At 43.3% G+C, this 19,375-nt stretch overlaps 1 protein-coding gene across 1 annotated transcript in view; it reads right to left on the bottom strand.

Annotated features, from left to right (window-relative positions):
• The window catches only part of ZFHX3 (zinc finger homeobox 3), a 930,873-nt gene that overhangs the window by 480,067 nt on the left and 431,431 nt on the right, over positions 1 to 19,375 (bottom strand). The window lies entirely within an intron of this gene.

Here is a 19,375-nt window from a genome sequence, read left to right as displayed (position 1 = left end):
AACACAGAAGGGAATGGCATCACTCTGCCAAGAGGGAAACTCTCAGTTGTTCCTATTCTGGCTATTATTATTATTATTATTCAACCTTTAATCTGAAAAAGGTTTAAACTCCCCAAAATGTAGGAAGATCCTCTTAGATCATCTGACCACACTCACATTTTCCCTTTGATTTTGAAATAACAAACATTTGTTTTGTGGTCTAAACGGTAAGGACATCTGCTTTTATTTTGATCTGTACCACAAAAGAAAGCACCAGGTAAAAATTGCTCCCATACTGATGTGCTTCAGTGAGTATAGATTTCTCACCAGCCATGATGCTAGCCCTGGCTCAGTGAAATCTTTATCTTGTGTGTGTGGTGTATTTTTTTAAACAAATTAATTCACAAAAATTAAATTGTCCTCTTAACTACCACATTGTAGTGGAGAATAAATAAGTTAAATTCCAGTTGACCTTTAGATAAGAAACATTCAAGAAGGGGACAAACCCAAAGAAAAGCTATATGTGTGATTTTCTTAAAATAGTGGGGGTTGAAACATCAAGGAGGCAGGATCTATATTTTTGCAAGGAGAGTGGCTAATACAAAACATTAATGTGAGGAAGGGAGTGATCAGCCTCAAAGCTCCTCTTGTAGTTTATGTCTCTATATAAGCTTCGGGCTTCTGTCCCTCTAGCTCACTGAGGGACAGAGATACCCTTTGCACAGCCCAGGGATACTCTCCCTGCTGGTCACCTCTGAGTAAAGCAATCTGAATACTGCATCACAAAAAATAAACCACTGTCTTGAGAATCTTGTGAGTTCAAAATACCTGAATAATTTATACTTAGTGGTAGCAGGGGAGAGAAAGAAAATGTGTGTTCCACCTAAATCACAGCACTCCTATTATTTTCAGATCCCCCCATTAGATACTTTTCCTTTGTCCTTATTGATAAAGCTGGCTAAAATGGGTGAAAGTGAACATAAATGAGCATGTAGCCCACAAAAGCTTATGCTCTAATAAATTTGTTAGTTTCTAAGGTGCCACAAATACTCCTGTTCTTTTTATAAATGAGCAAGGTCCTCATGTGGTGCAACACCCACTTACACCAGCTAAAGATCTGTGTTTTAAATATTTTAAATACTCAGTGACTGATATGTTTTATCTGTTGCATAAATCGATGCATCCTGATTTCCCAGGCCAAAGAAAAAAGCTCAGGTTGAGTAAAACTCCCTGTTGCTCAACTAGGTATCTTCCACATGCCCATGCCTTCATGCAGGGCAAAATAACAAGAGCGTAAAAGGGACTGCACTGCTATTTAAAAAAAACAAGAAGTTTATTTAATATGTGGTCTGGACACAGATGACCGTACTCAGTATTTAGTATTGTTTTACCTGTCTTGGCACTTTCATTAATAGATTGAAAGGTTATCTACTTTCACTGTGGCTTCTGTCCTTGTATCATTTTCCAAAATGATATTTTATAAAATTCCTACAGCACTACGCTTCAGTGAGTCCCAACACATACCACTATGTATCTCACAGCAGCGTACACCACAAAGACTATATGTTCTCCCTTTTCAGTAGTGGAAAAGTCACTAACAGCAGACATCTATCCTTTATACTGATGCCAGTGGACTCTGAAGTATTTAAATTGCATACCCAAAATGAAAGGACCCAATTTTAGATGGGCTGTGGGTGTAGAGAGAAATGTTTCATTTGAGATGTTCAAATTTATTTAGGTCATCTCTTACTCCTGAATGGCCAAACCAGGTCTTAGGGAAAATTCACCACCCTTTGAAATAAATGATGATCTTCCAGGCCTCTACTTTGCTCTCAGTGAGATATGGGAAAAGAGAATATTTCCTTTAATGGAATAAACTATTTCATTACATTTATTGTACTAGATTAATATAACCCAGGGCTTAGTTTCTTTGGCATAACCCATGGATCAGAAAGTCCAACCAGAGGACGGTGATGGTACAACCTTCCATCTGCCAGGAATTCTTCAGATGACTAGTGCAGCCCCAACACTGGGTGATGATGGCAAAGCAAGGAGACTGGTCAGGACAGTCAAAGGGCAAGTTACTTTAGAACACACCCTGGGTCACAGTCTCCACTGTTAGGGCTCCTCTAGAAAGCACTGACTGCAAATTAAAACTGTATTATCTTGTTGGGACTCCTGAGGGAAGGTAGCAGTGCAAACAACATCTGCAAATGGGGGAAGCAAAGGGGCGGGTGAAATCTCCTCTCCACCCTGCCCCCAGTGCAGCAGTCACTGGTTCAGGAAGGTATAAACTGTGCTACTGGAAGTGAACCAAATCTACCTCTGTAAAACCACAGGAATTATGTCATAGTAAGTTCAGAGTATCAAAGTCATGTGTTGAGAATAGAACACAAGGTCTTATTGAAATGTAGCGCGACGATGTAGTGTCAAATGTTTCTTCTGGGCAGCATAAGCAGTCTCTAAGATGATTCAATTTATTTCTATCATATTGTTTTCATTCTCATTCAAAACGGATTTCCCAAGATAGATATTTACACAGGCACTTCTGTTTTTTAAAATTTATTTATATTTTATTGATTCTCCCCCTGCCCCACAGAGGGAAGAACAGAAAAAAAAGAAAAAAAAAGGGAAGGGAGAGGAAGAAAAAGAAGGGTGGGTGCCGGGGAAAGGAAAGGAGAATGACATCTCCATGTCCCTCTGCTAGGAATTAATCAAAGGTTCTGAAAAGTTAGACCAAACCTTTTCAAATTTGTCTGAGGTCCCTCTTCTCTGAAATGTTATCCACTCTTTGTGCTTCTCTGAAGCATTTCAGTGAAATAGTATCCAACCCACCAACGTTTATGAAACCTTACAGTTACAAGCATTACTAACAAAAGCTACCTTGTACATTTTCTGATTTATATTTGCCTTCTCCACTCTCTTAATGCTTGTTCAGCTCCAATAATTGAGTAATTATTTCTGTACAATACAACATATGACAATTCTAGCAGGGAATAAAACCAGGAATTTTCCTCCCTTTTTGGTAACTTCAGGTTCTGTCTGGAAAGTGAATGCATGTTAAGCCTTCACTCAATAATCAAGTCTGTTCAGATCCCAGGAGAAAAAAAATGCAGAATAAAATTCCAGAAACCAACAGTATATATTTACAACTGGAACAAACCCAGTCTTATTGTGTCCTCAGCTACTGTTGGATGTTCAGAAAGCTAAAACACGTTTTTCTATTTGCACTCAGCTATGAGATTATGTCCATTCCTGTCAGAGGAGGCCCACACCATACCCAGTTACCTGTGACCTTGTCATTTCTAGACTGGGTTACTGGTATGTGCTCTACGCAAGACAAGACTTGAAGACCATTCAAACTTCACTTAGTGCAGAATGCAGATTACTTTGCTACTTTTTTTCACAATCTCTCAAACCATCGGCCTCTAATGAACTCTCTTTAAGCAATACTTTTAAAAGTAATTAAATTAAGCTCTCCCATTCACCCCAACTCCCTTATCCACTCCAGAAATTAACATGATGCATACTGTACTACTTAAGCAATCACATAACTTTATTCTGTTTAACTCTTTCACCCCATCCTCACTCTCTTGCCCTTTTTTTCTTTTTATCTCACCTCGCGTCTTATTAATCACTCCTCATATAGAAGCCATTCCATACCCCTAATAATTTTTGTTGCTCTTCTCTGAACCTTTTCCAATTCTAATACGTCTTTTTTGAGATGGGAAGACCACATCGGCACACAGTATTCAAGATGTGGGCGTACCATGGATTTATATAGAGGAAATATGAATCATAGAATCATAGAATATCAGGGTTGGAAGGGACCTCAGGAGGTCATCTAGTCCAACCCCCTGCTCAAAGCAGGACCGATCCCCAATTAAATCATCCCAGCCAGGGCTTTGTCAAGTCTGACCTTAAAAACTTCTAAGGAAGGAGATTCCACCACTCCCTAGGAAACGCATTCCAGTGTTTCACCACCCTCCTAGTGAAAAAGTTTTTCCTAATATCCAACCTAAATCTCCCCCACTGTAACTTGAGACCATTACTCCTTGTTCTGTCATCTGATACCACTGAGAACAGTCTAGAGCCATCCTCTTTGGAACCCCCTTTCAGGTAGTTGAAAGCAGCTATCAAATCCCCCTCATTCTTCTCTTCTGTAGACTAAACATCCCCAGTTCCCTCAGCCTCTCCTCATAAGTCATGTGTTCCAGTCCCCTAATCATTTTTGTTGCCCTCCGCTGGACTCTTTCCAATTTTTCCACATCCTTCTTGTAGTGTGGCGCCCAAAACTGGACACAGTACTGCAGATGAGGCCTCACCAGTGTCGAATAGAGGGGAATGATCACGTCCCTCGATCTGCTGGCAATGCCCCTACTTATACATCCCAAAATGCCATTGGCCTTCTTGGCAACAAGGGCACACTGTTGACTCATATCCAGCTTCTCGTCCACTGTAACCCCTAGGTCCTTTTCTGCAGAACTACTGCCGAGCCATTCGGTCCCTAGTCTGTAGCGGTGCATTGGATTCTTCCGTCCTAAGTGCAGGACTCTGCACTTGTCCTTGTTGAACCTCATCAGATTTCTTTTGGCCCAATCCTCCAATTTGTCTAGGGCCCTCCGTATCCTATCCCTACCCTCCAGCGTATCTACCTCTCCTCCCAGTTTAGTGTCATCTGCAAATTTGCTGAGGGTGCAATCCACACCATCCTCCAGATCATTTATGAAGATATTGAATAAAACCGGCCCCAGGATCGACTCTTGGGGCACTCCACTTGGTACCGGCTGCCAACTAGACATGGAGCCATTGATCACTACCCATTGAGCCTGACAATCTAGCCAACTTTCTATCCACCTTATAGTCCACTCATCCAGCCCATACTTCTTTAACTTGCTGGCAAGAATACTGTGGGAGACTGTGTCAAAAGCTTTGCTAAAGTCAAGGAACAACACATCCACTGCTTTCCCTTCATCCACAGAACCAGTTATCTCGTCATAGAAGGCAATTAGATTAGTCAGGCATGACATGCCCTTGGTGAATCCATGCTGACTGTTCCTGATCACTTTCCTCTCCTCTAAGTGCTTCAGAATTGATTCCTTGAGGACCTGCTCCATGATTTTTCCAGGGACTGAGGTGAGGCTGACTGGCCTGTAGTTCCCCGGATCCTCCTTCTTCCCTTTTTTAAAGATGGGCACTACATTAGCCTTTTTCCAGTCGTCCGGGACTTCCCCCAATCGCCATGAGTTTTCAAAGATAATGGCCAATGGCTCTGCAACCACATCCGCCAACTCCTTTAGCACTCTCGGATGCAACGCATCCGGCCCTATGGACTTGTGCACGTCCAGCTTTTCTAAATAGTCCCGAACCACTTCTTTCTCCACAGAGGACTGGTCACCTCCTCCCCATGCTGTGCTGCCCAGTGCACGAGTCTGGGAGCTGACCTTGTTGGTGAAGACAGAGGCAAAAAAAAGCATTGAGTACATTAACTTTTTCCACATCCTCTGTCACTAGGTTGCCTCCCGCATTCAGTAAGGGGCCCACACTTTCCTTGACTTTCTTCTTGTTGCTAACATACCTGAAGAAACCCTTCTTGTTACTCTTAACATCTCTTGCTAGCTGCAACTCCAGGTGTGATTTGGCCTTCCTGATTTCACTCCTGCATGCCAGAGCAATATTTTTATACTCATCCCTGGTCATTTGTCCAATCTTCCACTTCTTGTAAGCTTCTTTTTTGTATTTAAGATCAGCAAGGATTTCACTGTTAAGCCAAGCTGGTTGCCTGCCATATTTACTATTCTTTCTACACTTCGGGATGGTTTGTCCCTGTAACCTCAATAAGGATTCTTTAAAAAGGATGTTTTTTTCTGTCTTATTATCTACCCTTTTCTTAATTATTCTCAACATTCTGTTCGCTTTTTTGACTGCCGCTGCACGTTGAGTGGATGTTTTCAGAGAACTATCCATAATGACTCCAAGATCTCTTTCTTGAGTGGTAACAGCTAATTTAGACCCCATCATTTCATATGTATAGTTGGGATTATGTTTTCCAATGGGCATTACTTTGCATTTATCAACACTGAATTTCATCTGCAATTTTTTTGCCCAGTCACCCAGTTTTGTGAGATCCTTTTGTAGCTCTTCGCAGTCTGCCTGGGACTTAACTATCTTGAGTAGTTTTGTATCATCTGCAAATTTTGCCACCTCACTGTTTACCCCTTTTTCCAGATAATTTATGAATATGTTGAACAGGACTGGGCCCAGCACATACCCTTAGGACACCACTATTTACCGCTCTCCATTCTGAAAACTGACCATTTATTCCTACCCTTTGTTTCCTATATTTTAACAAGTTACCAGTCCACGAGAGGACCTTCCCTCTAATCCCATGACAGCTTACTTTGCTTAAGAGCCTTTGGTGAGGAACCTTATCTAAGTCTTTCTGAAAATCTAAGGATACTATATCCACTGGATTCCCCTTGTCCACATCCTTGTTGACTTCTTCAAAGAATTCTAGCAGACTGGTGAGGCATAATTTCCCTTTACAAAAACCATGTTGACTCTTCCCCCCCAATAAATTACGTTCATCTATGTGTCTGACAATTTTGTTCTTTACTATAGTTTCAACCAGTTTGCCCGGTACGGAAGTCAGGTTTACCGGCCTGTAATTGCTGGGATCATCTCAGGAGCCCTTTTAAAAATTGGCATCACATTAGCTATCTTCCAGTCATTTGGCACAGAAAATTATTTAAATGATAGGTTATACACTACAGTTAGTCGTTCTGCAATTTCACATTTGCGTTACTTCAGAACTCTTGGGTGAGTACCAGGTGGTCCTGGTGACTTATTACTGTTTAGTTCATCAATTTGTTCTAAAACCTCCTCTAACGACACCTCAATCTGTGACAGTTCCTCAGATTTGTCACTTAAAAAGAATGGTTCAGGTTTGGGAATTTCCCTCACATCCTCAGCTGTAAAGACCGATGCAAAGAATATATTTAGTTTCTCCGCAATGGCCTTATTGGCCTTGAGTGCTCCTTTAGCACCTTGATCATCCAGTGGCTCCATTGTTTAGCAGGCTTCGTGTTTCTGATGCACTTAAAAATTTTTTTGCTATTACTTTTTGAGTCTTTGGCTAACTGTTCCTCAAATTATTTTTTGGTCTTCCGAATTATATTGTTACACTTCATTTGCCAGAGTTTATGCTCCTTTCTATTTTCCTCACTAGGATTTAACTTCCACTTTTTAAAAGACACCTTTTTGTCTCTCACTTCTTTTACTTTGTTGTTTAGCCACGGTGGCACTTTTTTGGTTCTCTTCCTCATTTTTGTGTTGTCTCCCTATCTGAAATTAAATGATATCATGTTGGGCTGCTGTGGTATTTTCCCCACCACAGGTATATTAAATTTAATTATATTATGGTCACTATTACCAAGTGGTCCAGCTAAATTCACCTCTTGGACCAGATCCTGTGCTCCACTTAGGACTAAATCAAGAATTGCCTCTCCTCTTGTGGGTTCCAGGACCAGCTGCTCCAAGAAGCAGTCATTTAAGGTGTCCAGAAACTTGAGTTTTTTCTTTTTATAGCCCCTCTAATCTCTCCCTGAACATTTCACAGTCACTATCACCATCTTGGTCAGGTGGTCAATAATATATTTCTACTGCTATATTCTTATTAATAGAGCTTGGAATTACTATCCATAGAGATTCTATGGTACAGTTTGGTTCATTTAACATTTTTACTTAATTTGATTCCATGATTTTTTTCACATATAGTGCCACTCCCCCACCAGCACGACCTGTTCTGTCCTTCCAATATATTTTGTACCCTGGTATTACTGTGTCCCACTGATTATCCTCATCCACCAACTTTCTGTGATGCCTATTATATCAATATCCTCATTTAATACAAGGCACTCTAGTTCACCCATCTTATTATTTAGACTTTTAACATTTGTATATAAGCACTTTAAAAACTTGTCACTTTTTAGCTGTCTGCCATTACATGTTGTAATTGAATGGGACTTTTTTTCATTTGATTGTTTCTCATCAGATTCTACCCATATTTTATCTTCCATTCTCTCTTCTTCACTAGGACATATTGTAATATGACAAGTACACAACAGAAACACTAAAATGCAAAATAGTAACTCAGTATTTCAAGTGATTGATTAATACCTAGAAGATGGTGCAGAATATTCTCAATGGAAAGTCCTCAGGTCACTCCTCTGCCCCATTAGAGCCTCTTTGCATTGCTACCATAATAGTCAGTTTGACTGATTTCCTGGGGAATCTCCCAGCACAGTGAACCCCCACAGGAGGTTTAGGGCTAGCATAGCTGACTCTGTGTCATCCTGCTCACATCCCCTTTGTGTCCTGGACACAACTGGGGAAAAGGGCATGACTGAATCACAGTTATCTTCCAACTCCTTGTAGGGTTGCCCTTAGACACAATATAGAGCAGGGTTGAGGTTGCTTCAAGTTTCTTGGAGGCTAAGCTAGACCTGTAACAGGTTGACTTAAAGTGCTGCTCGGTTACAGCTAAGGACTGAGCCCCCCAGCTCTGGAATTCACTTCCCTACTAGAGAATTGTAACAGAATTTGAATTTGTTGAATTCCATGGAGCACAGCAAAACATATTTAGTATTCAGGATTTATAAGAGGAGGTGGTTGAGTGAGGAAGCTCTCTGAGGAGTCTTTGAGTTGACATTCTGCCACCTTAAGTATATTTTGTTTTGATTTTTAAATAGTGATTTTTTTGAAAGAACAAATAAAATTTACAATATATCAGAGTTAGAGAAACTGCAACATAGAGGTCACTGCCAAACACATTCAGACTGTAACCCTGCGCAAATCTTTCAAAAACTGTAAAAGATTAAACTTTGAACTTCTTTCTCCATTCCAGCACTTTTTCTTCCTCTTTCTGCCCCATCTCTCCTATCTTCTGTCGCCCTCTTTCTGTTCTTCCTCTGTTTCATCAGTCTCTCTCTCAGGTCAAGGTCAAACATGTTATTTCAAGCTTGGGGAAGGTGAGATTTCCATGTCAATATCCCTTCCTCAAGTTTTGGATTCAGTTTACTTTATTCTTAAAGATGCATATACAACAGATGAAAGGATATAAGGGTTTGAAAAAGTTTACTACATCAATGGGAAAAATGTAGATGACTTATTTTGGATTCTCTGGGATATTCAGAAAAAAACTTTGTCCAAAACAGCATTTCCCAAGGCTTCCATTTATTTAATTAATATGATGAATCTCAGGAAGCCGGAGCATGCACCCGATGTTAGATAAAAATATATAAAGGCCTCATTGAAAGTTTTCTTGAGGTGTAACCCCCAACCGCAGTAAAATAAGTTAATAAAATTAAAAAACCAAACCAAACCAAACTCCTTATCCCAAGCAGAGAGTTTACCGTAAAGAGGGAGAAACTTTAGAGACTTGCACTACTAACTTTGCTTTTGTTATTGATTTTACATGGTAGGTGCTTGGATGGAACACAGATAGATAGCAGAATAAAACCCCAAGATATATAGATAGATTAAAAGCAGGCAGTTTGTGGAGACAAAGGCAATTCCAGAAGAACTGGATCAAGAAAAATGAACTGTGTGTGGAACACTGAACGGGGCTTTGTATTGGAAGTGTAAAACCCCGGACAAATTGCTTTAGAAACTAGAAATAAAGGAAACAGATATATTAACAAAATCAAATAAACTCAGTCCCCAAGCCTAGCAGGAAGTATTGTAAGTATTGTCTAGGGTGATGGTCTTTGAAGCAGAATGGCAGATTCTTTAAAGGAGTGCAAATTTAATGCAGGGCCTGGCTGATTATATACTATGTAGCTGCCATTCCTGTAAAGAAATGTTCTATGTATACTGCATGGTAATGGTATTAAGAAACAGCTCACACAACTGAAGGCCTAATTCACCACTGGCATTAGTAGGTGCACCTCCATTTAATTACACCTGCTTACACAAGTGGTGAATTTGGCCCTGAACTTCTTAATTTACTGCCAAAGAGCAAACTCTGTATCACCACTGAAGAAGAACAGCAACAACATGCACTGGCCAGTAAGGCTAATCCCATAAACTAGCTACTGAAGGCAAAAATCCAATACACTCTTGTATTTCTAAATTAACAGGCACTCTTCAGATGAGAATCACCTCCATGCAAGGATCATCATGGCCCTGAAGGGAATTCCCAAGGGGCTTGGCATAGAATTCTGAGGAGCTTGGTCACAACTTCCTGATAGATGGAAGGTGCTACACTGACATCTCTGGAAACCAAACGCCTCTATTTATCCACAGCCAGTGCAGCAAAAATGTAGGCTTTGCCACACACACTTGAGGGGAGAAAATACTTTTTAAGAGCGGGAGATTTGTTAAGTCTGCCCACTCAATATTTAGCCTCTCTGCCAATCAAGATGCTAATTAACTTATTTCGTAAGGTTGTGTTTATGAAATGGACTCTGCTACTGAGATGATCAAGTTACCGAACACAGGCCAGAGAAGAGCTACACTTTTGGGCATTGCCCATCTGAGCTGGACTGAAACTGGTAGCTGACATAGTGGTGAAAGGTTAAGAACCCCATTCTTAATCATCTGAGCTAGCTAAGTCCCCCCAAAAGCTCTGGCTTTAATAATGCTTTGATTTAAATTAAAATACATACAATAAATAGAATCAATTATCTCCTTGCTTTTTAGTTCTCTCTCTCTCTCTCTCGTGTGTGTGTGTATTCTCCCCAGATCCTTGTTTAGAGCCTTTCACCTCTATTACAAACCTCTATGGGATCTATAATCCTTTGCTGTATTAGTCTTGAGTTACTCATCCATCTGTGTATTCACTCACTCCCCTTTTAGCCTTCACTCATAGTTTCACTCTCTCCTAACATGATCACTCTTGATCATGGCAAGGGACCTGTGGTCTGTGGTCTCTCACATCCAGCAATTCAAGGGAACAACAATTGATTAATAACCCCATCATGACCTACTAGCCTCAAACCTGGGTCTGCAGGAGAAGCCATATTCCAACCCTCCATTTTGTAGCCTGATGACAACTGCTTATACAGGACCCATGAAGCCCAGCCACAGCCTGAGACTCTGCCCAGGAGGTCCCATTGGCGGAATCACAGAGCAGCTGATTGGCAGCAGGAAGAGAAAGCTGTCTGAATAACTAGGATCCACCCTGTTCTCTGAACAACTGTGTTTCCTGCTCCTGCTCCCCTTAATTCCTGGCATCCCAACCCGGCTTGACTCCAAGCATTTGACTTATGGTTCTTATCTCCAGTTTGTCTATTGCTTCTGCCTCCTTGGTATCCTGACCCAGCCTGACTCTGGTTACTGACTTGTGGTTCTGATCTCAAGTTTGTCTCCTGCTTCTGAACTTCTGGAATCCCAACCCAGCTGACTCTTGACTCCTGTCTCATGACTATGGACTCCGGCTCTGACCAGTAGGTGTGGCTGCCCATCACCTGGCCATAACAGCTTGTTCAGATCACAATAACCCTATGAGACCAAGCCCACCGTGAGAAGAGTGGACCCAGCTGTACTGCCATAGCTACTGGAATCACTGACTTGCCCGAATGGGCCCTCTGTCTCCAGGCAGATAATCAAGCACTGCAGCCCAAGTTGTGCAACTGAATGGGGAAAATCAGCAGCTGCAGTAGCAAGCGAGGCAGCTTAGTGCTGAGATATACTGTGCTGCGAGCATTTCAGGCAGTGCCTTGCCCCAAATAGGGGCATGCAATATCTTTGCCTGAATGGTTCATCCGGAAGTGCTGGTAGTTTCAGGGCTTCATGAACCAATGCCACCTTCTGTTCCTGATGTGTTCCAGAATCTGTTCCTCTGACCTGTCCAAGGTGTCCTTAGTAATCAGCCTGCTGACAGGAGATGCATTAGACTGGGCTTCCCCCCTGCTGGAAGGCCAAAGCCTGGTGCTGTCAAACTGGGATTCCTTTCTCCAGTCTACATCAACCATCTTCAATTAACCATACCAAGCTCGACTGGCCAAGGCCACTCTGAGGGAACTCTGGTAGGGGCAAGACATGGTGGCTTCCTATGTGGCACACTTCTGCAACCTCCCAGCAGATACAGACTAGAACAGAGTAGCGTAGCTCTACCTGTTCCAGTGGGGCTTGCAGGAAGAAATCAAAATGCACTGGCCTGCATAGAGATGCCCACGAGCCTAGATGCCCTTGGGGAGCTTGCCACCCACTTAGACGAGCAGCTATGAGAACAAAGAGAGGAGAAAAGCGGTTCCCTGCAGTCCCTCTATGTATGTACTGGGACTTCACCTTCTGCATTGCCCCCTGAACCCATGCAAGCCAATCTGGTTTGCCAGTGGCTCAACCCTGAAGAAAAAGAACAGTGCTGTCAGCGCCACCTGTGCTTCTACTGCGGCTGACTTCGCCATGCCATCTCGGCCTTCCCAATACCAACGTCGAGGAGCTTGGGGAAACAAGCTGGTCCAGACATAGTGGGCGGAACTGGCCTGCTCTTTGAGAGAAGAGAATTTCACTGGACCCTAGTCCTCATTGAGAGGCACCCTGAGCTCCATGTAGGGGCTTCCCATTTGCAGGTGCCTATCCAGCTGCACATCCTGGGGGACCCCAGCAGGTCCCCCTCCAAGAGGCCCTCATCAATTCATGAGCAGTGGATAATTTTATGGATGCAGCTATAGCTCGGGCCCTACAGATTCCCCTGTGACACAAGGCCACATTGGACATGATTGAAATTATTGATGGCTCCCCACTGTCTTTGGGTCTGGTTGTGGAGGAGACTGTCCCACTGGAGGCCATTATTTAGGGATACAGAGAAATAATTCAATCTGGCATCCATTCCCTGCATTTCCCCCTGAACCTTGGCATTTCCTGGCTAGCCATTCATGATCCCCTCATCCATGGGTGAGAACAGAAGATCACTTTCCTGTCATAATTCTGCCGACGGCATGGCAAGGGACCTGTAAGAGTTGCACCCAGGCCCAAGAAACTTCAAGTAGGTCTAGTCACTTACATTGAAACACCTACTGAGGGAACTATGGAACTCCTCCCTGCCCTCCAAGTACTGTGACTATGCTGTTGTCTTTGAAAAGAAAAATGCAGAAAGCCTCCCCCCACATCAGGACTATAACTGCCCCATAGAACTCCAGTCAGGGGTAAAGATACCGTTTGGGTGGATATATGCAATGTCAGAGCTGGAACTGGTGGCACTGCAAGAATACCTCCAAGACAACCTGGCCAGGGTTCATCCGCAGGTCAACCTCACCAGCCAGTGTCCCAGTCCTTCTTGTAAAGGAGAATGGCAGCCTCCACCACTGTGGTGATTACCAAGTCCTAAATCAGGTAACAACCTGGAACAGTTACCCACTACTCTAATCCCTGCGTTGTTGGACCGCGTGATGCTGCTCACATGTACACTAAACTGGATTTCTGGGGAGTTTACAGTCTTGTTCATATCTGAGAGGGGAATGAATGTGTCACGCTGTCTGGAGTGGCTCACAACTATGAGTGCCAAACTCAGGTCAGACTGTCAGAAAACAGGGCAAACACCCCAAATTGGTGGTATATTCTATAATTAGATTTCACCAAGCCAGTAACAAATGTGCACTCCTGGACCACTATGCCAGTATTACCACAAAGTCACAGACAATCCCCTTAGGCTCTCTAGCTTATCTTGCCACCCAGACAAACTGGATGTTGTAATAAAAGGTTATATAAACAAAAAATCACATCATATTAGGTTACTCCCAATCCCAAAGGATCAGTCACTTACCCCAAATCAACTGATACTCTGCATCTTACACCAAAAACAATGTGGTAGCCAATTCTCTAGTAAACTAACTAAATATTTATTAGCTAAGAAAAATGAGAGTTATTGAGAGGTTAAAGCAAGTAAAATATATTAACAGGTGAGTCAAAGTTTGTAAATCCAAATGTTAGCAGAGATTCAGTAATCTGCCAATCTCCAAAAATCTTCAGGGTTACTCCGGATAACTCTCGGGATCTCTGTTCACTCACTCAGTATTACCACCCTGCTAGAATCCAAACAGTCCAGAGATGTAGGATCATTCCATGAATCCATATTTATAGCTTTTCCACACAGAAAGCAATCTGATAAGTGTTTTTACTCCTCTATGCCCCCTTGCTTTGAAATTAGCATTTTCTGTTACAGCCATTAAGTCCTTAGTTAGCATTTCCAAGGTTCCATTCATGTTTGATGAGTTTAGTCACAGGGATATTCACAATGTAAAAGGTAATGTAATAGCAAACAACAATCTTTCATTAGTTTTCATGAAGTTTTAACACCTGACTGCAATCTTACATTAAGACACCTTTGATGTAGGGTTATTTAATTACAGGATATACATAATGTAGAAGTAATGTAATAGCAAACTACAGCACATAGACAGATGAAAACAATACAATCAACATCTTTGATATTCACATGCAAGTGAATTGTCCTGAGAATCTGGCATGCACTGACACGTGGCCTGTCAGCATCACAGAATGGAAGACGACCTTTTGGACCCGATATGGCCACTCTGAATATTTAGACATGCCATTTGGATTGCCTAATGCCCCGCAATATTCCAGCACTCCGTTAACAATGTGCTACGAGACCTACTGGACCAGTCTGTAGTGATATACTTAGACCAGAGATTCTTAAACTGTGATCCATGGACCACCAGTGGTCTGCGAGCTCCATTCAGGTGGTCCGCAGATAGTTCCCTCTAAGGTGCATGCCTGGGCAGCTGCACATGAGAGAATGAAAGGCCACCCACCTAACTAGTGGAACTGCGCAGGCATGGCTCCACTAATTATGTGCCTGGACTCTGGAGAAGATGCACATATAAGGTGAGGTGGTGGCCTTGAGGGGAATAGGGGGTAGGTGGGAGGGGGAAGTGGGGTGAGAAGAGGGGGTGGGAGGAATTTGGGACATGCAGGGCTGCGGCGGCCAAAGGAAGAGACGACTTTCCCCAGCCCCAGGGCTGTGACTGGCGGGGAGAGATGGCCCTCCTCCCCAGCCTCAGCTCTGTGGCTGCTGTGGTGGGGGAGAGACCCCCCTCCTTCCCAGCCCCAGCTCGGGCGCTGCTGCGGCGGGGGAGAGAGGGAGAGACCTCCCTTCTTCCCAGACTCAGCTTGGGGGCTGCTGCGGTGAGGGAGAGAGAGCACATCCATCGCATTAGAAAGGTAAGACTACTGATATTAAAATATGAGTTGTGTGCTTTTATTTGTAGAACAAAAAACATTAATTATTATTAAGGTTTTTTTATATTGTGCTTTTATCCAAAGCTCCTTACAATAGTTAGCTAATGGTACAAACAACATTTGAAAAGATCATTAAGTGGTCTGCTGAGACCCTCAGTAAATTTTCAAGTTTGAGAACCACTGACTTAGACAATATATTGATCTTCTCAGACAATCTGGACCAACACACCACTCACATCTGCACAGTCCTGGAGAGACAACAACAATACAGTCTCTACTCTAAACTTGAAAAGTGCACATTTGAACAGACTTCAACCGAGTTCCTGGGTTCCATCCTATCCCCGGAAGGAATCAAGATGGATCTGCGCAAGGTCCAGGCTGTCTGCAATTGGGCAACTCCCTGCAATGTGCACAATCTACAATGTTTTGTAGGCTTTGCAAACTTTTACCAGAGGTTCATCTAAAACATGCCAAGCACCTCACTGTCTTACTGTGGAAGAATGACCACTTCCAGTGGTTGCCCAAGACCCAGAACGCATTTGAACAGCTAATGCTCACCATCATCACTGTTCCAGTGTTGGCCCATCTGGACATGGCACAAGTTTTCATTGTGGAACTTGATGCCCTCAGCAGAGTGGTTGGGCGGTCCTCTCCCAGAGGCAAGGACACAAGCAAATACTGTACCCCACAGCCTACTACTCAAGGAAGCTTGCCTCTGCTGAGTGAAACTATGAGGTCTTGGACAAAGAGCTCTTGGCAATTAAGACTGCCTTTGAAGAGTGGCCTCATGACTTGGAAAGGGCCCATCATCTGGTCCAGGTACTTACTGATCACAAGATCCTGCAGTACATGTGCAGGGCCAAGACGCTAATCTAACGGACAGCTCCAGTAAGCCCTATTCTTCTCCCAGTTCAATTACCTTGACCTACTGCCCTAGAACTAGAAATGGCAAAACTGACACCTTGTCCTGAAGGTATGGGTCTGATTCATGAGGCCCCAGTCTGGAACCAGCCCACAATCTCAAGTCCCATAATTTCCTCAGTGCAACCCCCTTCCAGTACCTGCTGACGCTCATCCACTCTGCCTCTGTCTCTGGAATTCCACCGGATGAGGTGGCAATTATTGATCGAGAACCACAGGACAGCCAGGTGGGGATCACATTCATAAGGGACCATTTCTGTGTTCCCTCTGGACATGTTAGAGTGACAATTCTTCAACTGTGCCACGACTCCACACTGGCAGGAAACTTGGGCTGATATAAAACCCAACAATTAATGTCCCAATACTTCTGTATGTGCCCCACAATAGAGACCTTTGTTGCTTTCTGCTAGGTGTGTGCCTGCACCAAGATCCCCTGCCAGAAGCCTTGCTGTCTCCTCCAATCTCTGGAAACTTATGTTGGTCCTTGGACTTTGTGGTAAAACTACCAGAATCCAGTGGTTTCATGACAATCCTGAAAGTGGTAGATCGCTTTTCAAAAATAGCCCACTTCACTTCCTCTGCAGGGGAAGCCACCTGGCTCTGGATAAACAATGTAGTCCATCTTCATTGCCTCCCAGCTCACATCACTTCTGACGGTGCCCCAGTTCACTGCCTGCTCCTGGCAGGAGGCCCTATGTCTCTTAGGAATCTACAAGCACCTGTCCTCTGTCTACCATCCTCAGTCAAATGGCCAAACAGAAGAATCAACCAGAACCTAGAGCAGTATCTATGACGCTGCATCAGCTACCACTAGGACAACTGGTCTACACTATTCCCATATGCCGAGCGCGTGTACAATAATGCAGACCATGCATCCACAGGCTCTTCTTTGTCAACTATGGATACCACACCCAATTTCACCCACAGCAACTGACATCCTCCCCCAACCCATTGGTGTTGGTCCTAGTACAATACATCCATCACATCCAGAAGGAGATGAAGGGACACCTTAAGAAGGCAAAGGAGGATTTCAAAAAGCATGCAGACCAGCATAGGCAACAAGGCCCCCACCTACTCTATAGGACAAAAGGTATGGCTTTCTACAGAACACTTCTGCACAGACAAACCCTCTCGGAAACTAGACTACTAGTCCTTGGCCCATACCAGATTTGGCGACAAATCAACTTAGTCAACTTTGAGACCCAGCTCCCTTGATCCCCTAGAGTCCATCCTGTATTTCACGTCTCAGTCCTAAAACCCTACACTGAGAACACATTACCCCATACAGTCCAATCACTGCCCCCACCAGTGCAAGTGCAAGGTGAGGAGGAATACATTGTCAACAAAGTCCTTGAATCCAAGGTCAAGTGGCGTAAATTGTGGTACCTGATTGGGCCATAATCTTCCCACTCAAAGGAGCACAGTAGGAAGCCAGCTGAGAATTTTCACGGTCCTGTCCTATTTTGGGCCTTCCATAGGAGCCATCCTGAGAAACCTGGCCCCATGCTGCCCAGAGGGCACCCCGAGGTGAGGGAGGTGATGTCATGACCCTATGGCCTCAAACCTGGGTACACAGGAGCAGCCATGCTCCAACCCTCCACTTGGCAGCCTGCTGACAGCTGCTTACCTAGGACCCACGAAGCTCAGCCCCAGTCTAAGAATTCACCTATGAGGTCCTATTGGCAGAGTCCCAGAGCAGCTGATTGGCCTGCTGGCCCTACTTAAACCAACAGCAGAAACAGGAAGTTGTCTGAACAACTTAGTTCCATCCTGGTCTGGAATTTGTGCGCCTGCTCCCCTCGCTAGACTTCATGGCATCTGGACCCAGCTTGAGTCCTTGCATCTGATTTGTGGTTCTGATCTGCAGTTTGGCTCCTGACTTTAACTCCTGCCTCTGACTCCCTGGTATCCTGACCTGGCCTGACTCTGGTTACCAACTTGTGGTTCTAATCTCAAGTTTGTCGGTCTGGCTGAGCATGCCCTGGCCATGACTCTCCCTCTCATAGATGGATACAGCTTTTAATAAAGCCCTTTTCTGTTTCAGTCCCTGTATTAGGGTGTAATACCAGGTCTCCAATAAGTAAGGCGTTAATTCCACCTTCCCTTTCCTCTGCCCTTGCACAAGTGCTGAGGAGACAGGTTATAGGTAATATCCGATACAGATAATATACAGGTAATATATCCCATGTTAATAGGTGTAGTGCAAAACCCTAGGTAGACTAGAGAGAAGAATGGCTCTTGGGGAACCAAACAGGAGAAGTTGCCCGTGAAAAGACATGCCCGATTCTGAAGATTGGAATGTATATCAGGCTGCATCTTTTTTTGTTATGCTTGTTTTTGCTTATGGTAACTTGTTCTGTTTAAAAGATATAAAGCTTTACTTCATCTGGATAAAAAACTTGCTGATTACTGCTTTCTTATTTCTATGACTCACCTCTTCAGTTAGCAGTTCTCTAGTTCCAGGGAGTCCACAATGAAATTTATGAGAATTAAATTTTAGGAAAGAAAGAATTTGTGCTCTCAGCGTGGTCAGAGTGCTATCATTAAAGACAAGGTAAAATATTACCAGGATGTTTCTACTCAGACATTCAGATGATGGAACCCTCCCCATTACAGAGCTAAGCTCAAGAGAGCAAGTGGAGAGGTCCCACAAGCAGTGAAACCCCAAATATAGGGAGGGGTCATATTTTCTCATGTTTGGGAATACTTTCCTTCTGCCAAGTGCCTCAGTTATCATAACCTTTGTGAATATCCAAGTATTAAATGGCCTGTTCAGAAATTATTTAATTCTAACAATTCACATGGAAAAATTAAACAGACTGGAAGTCCTGGTCTTCCTTTCTCACCTCTCCCTGTTGGCACTTAGACTGTGACAGGGATGAGAAGGTCCAGCTTTCCAACTTCAAACAAAGTAAAGAGGCACCAATCATTTGGCCCATCCTCTAAGGCCAGGAACTACCGAACAATGCTATTGTGAATAAGGAAATAGTGAAGACTTTAAAGTTATTCACCACTCCACACAGCTAGACCCTGACAAGATCTCACCTGGAAGACAGCAGGAAAAAGAAATATTGTGTCAAGGAAGATCTTGTTCAAGAAAACTTTACACTCATTTTATCACAGTCAAAGCATGGAGAATTAAAAGACGCCTATCCAACTGAGATGAGCATGTGGCAGGTTAGGTGCTCAGAGGTAACTTATGCAAATAGTGCTTGTAAAGAGATATAATCAGGAGATAAAATATTAATCAAACATTGATGTTGTTAACCAG

This window comes from Caretta caretta, chromosome 12 (assembly GCF_965140235.1).
Source record: "Caretta caretta isolate rCarCar2 chromosome 12, rCarCar1.hap1, whole genome shotgun sequence".
NCBI classification, from domain to species: domain Eukaryota; kingdom Metazoa; phylum Chordata; order Testudines; family Cheloniidae; genus Caretta; species Caretta caretta.
This window is presented reverse-complemented; position numbering and strand designations above follow the sequence as displayed.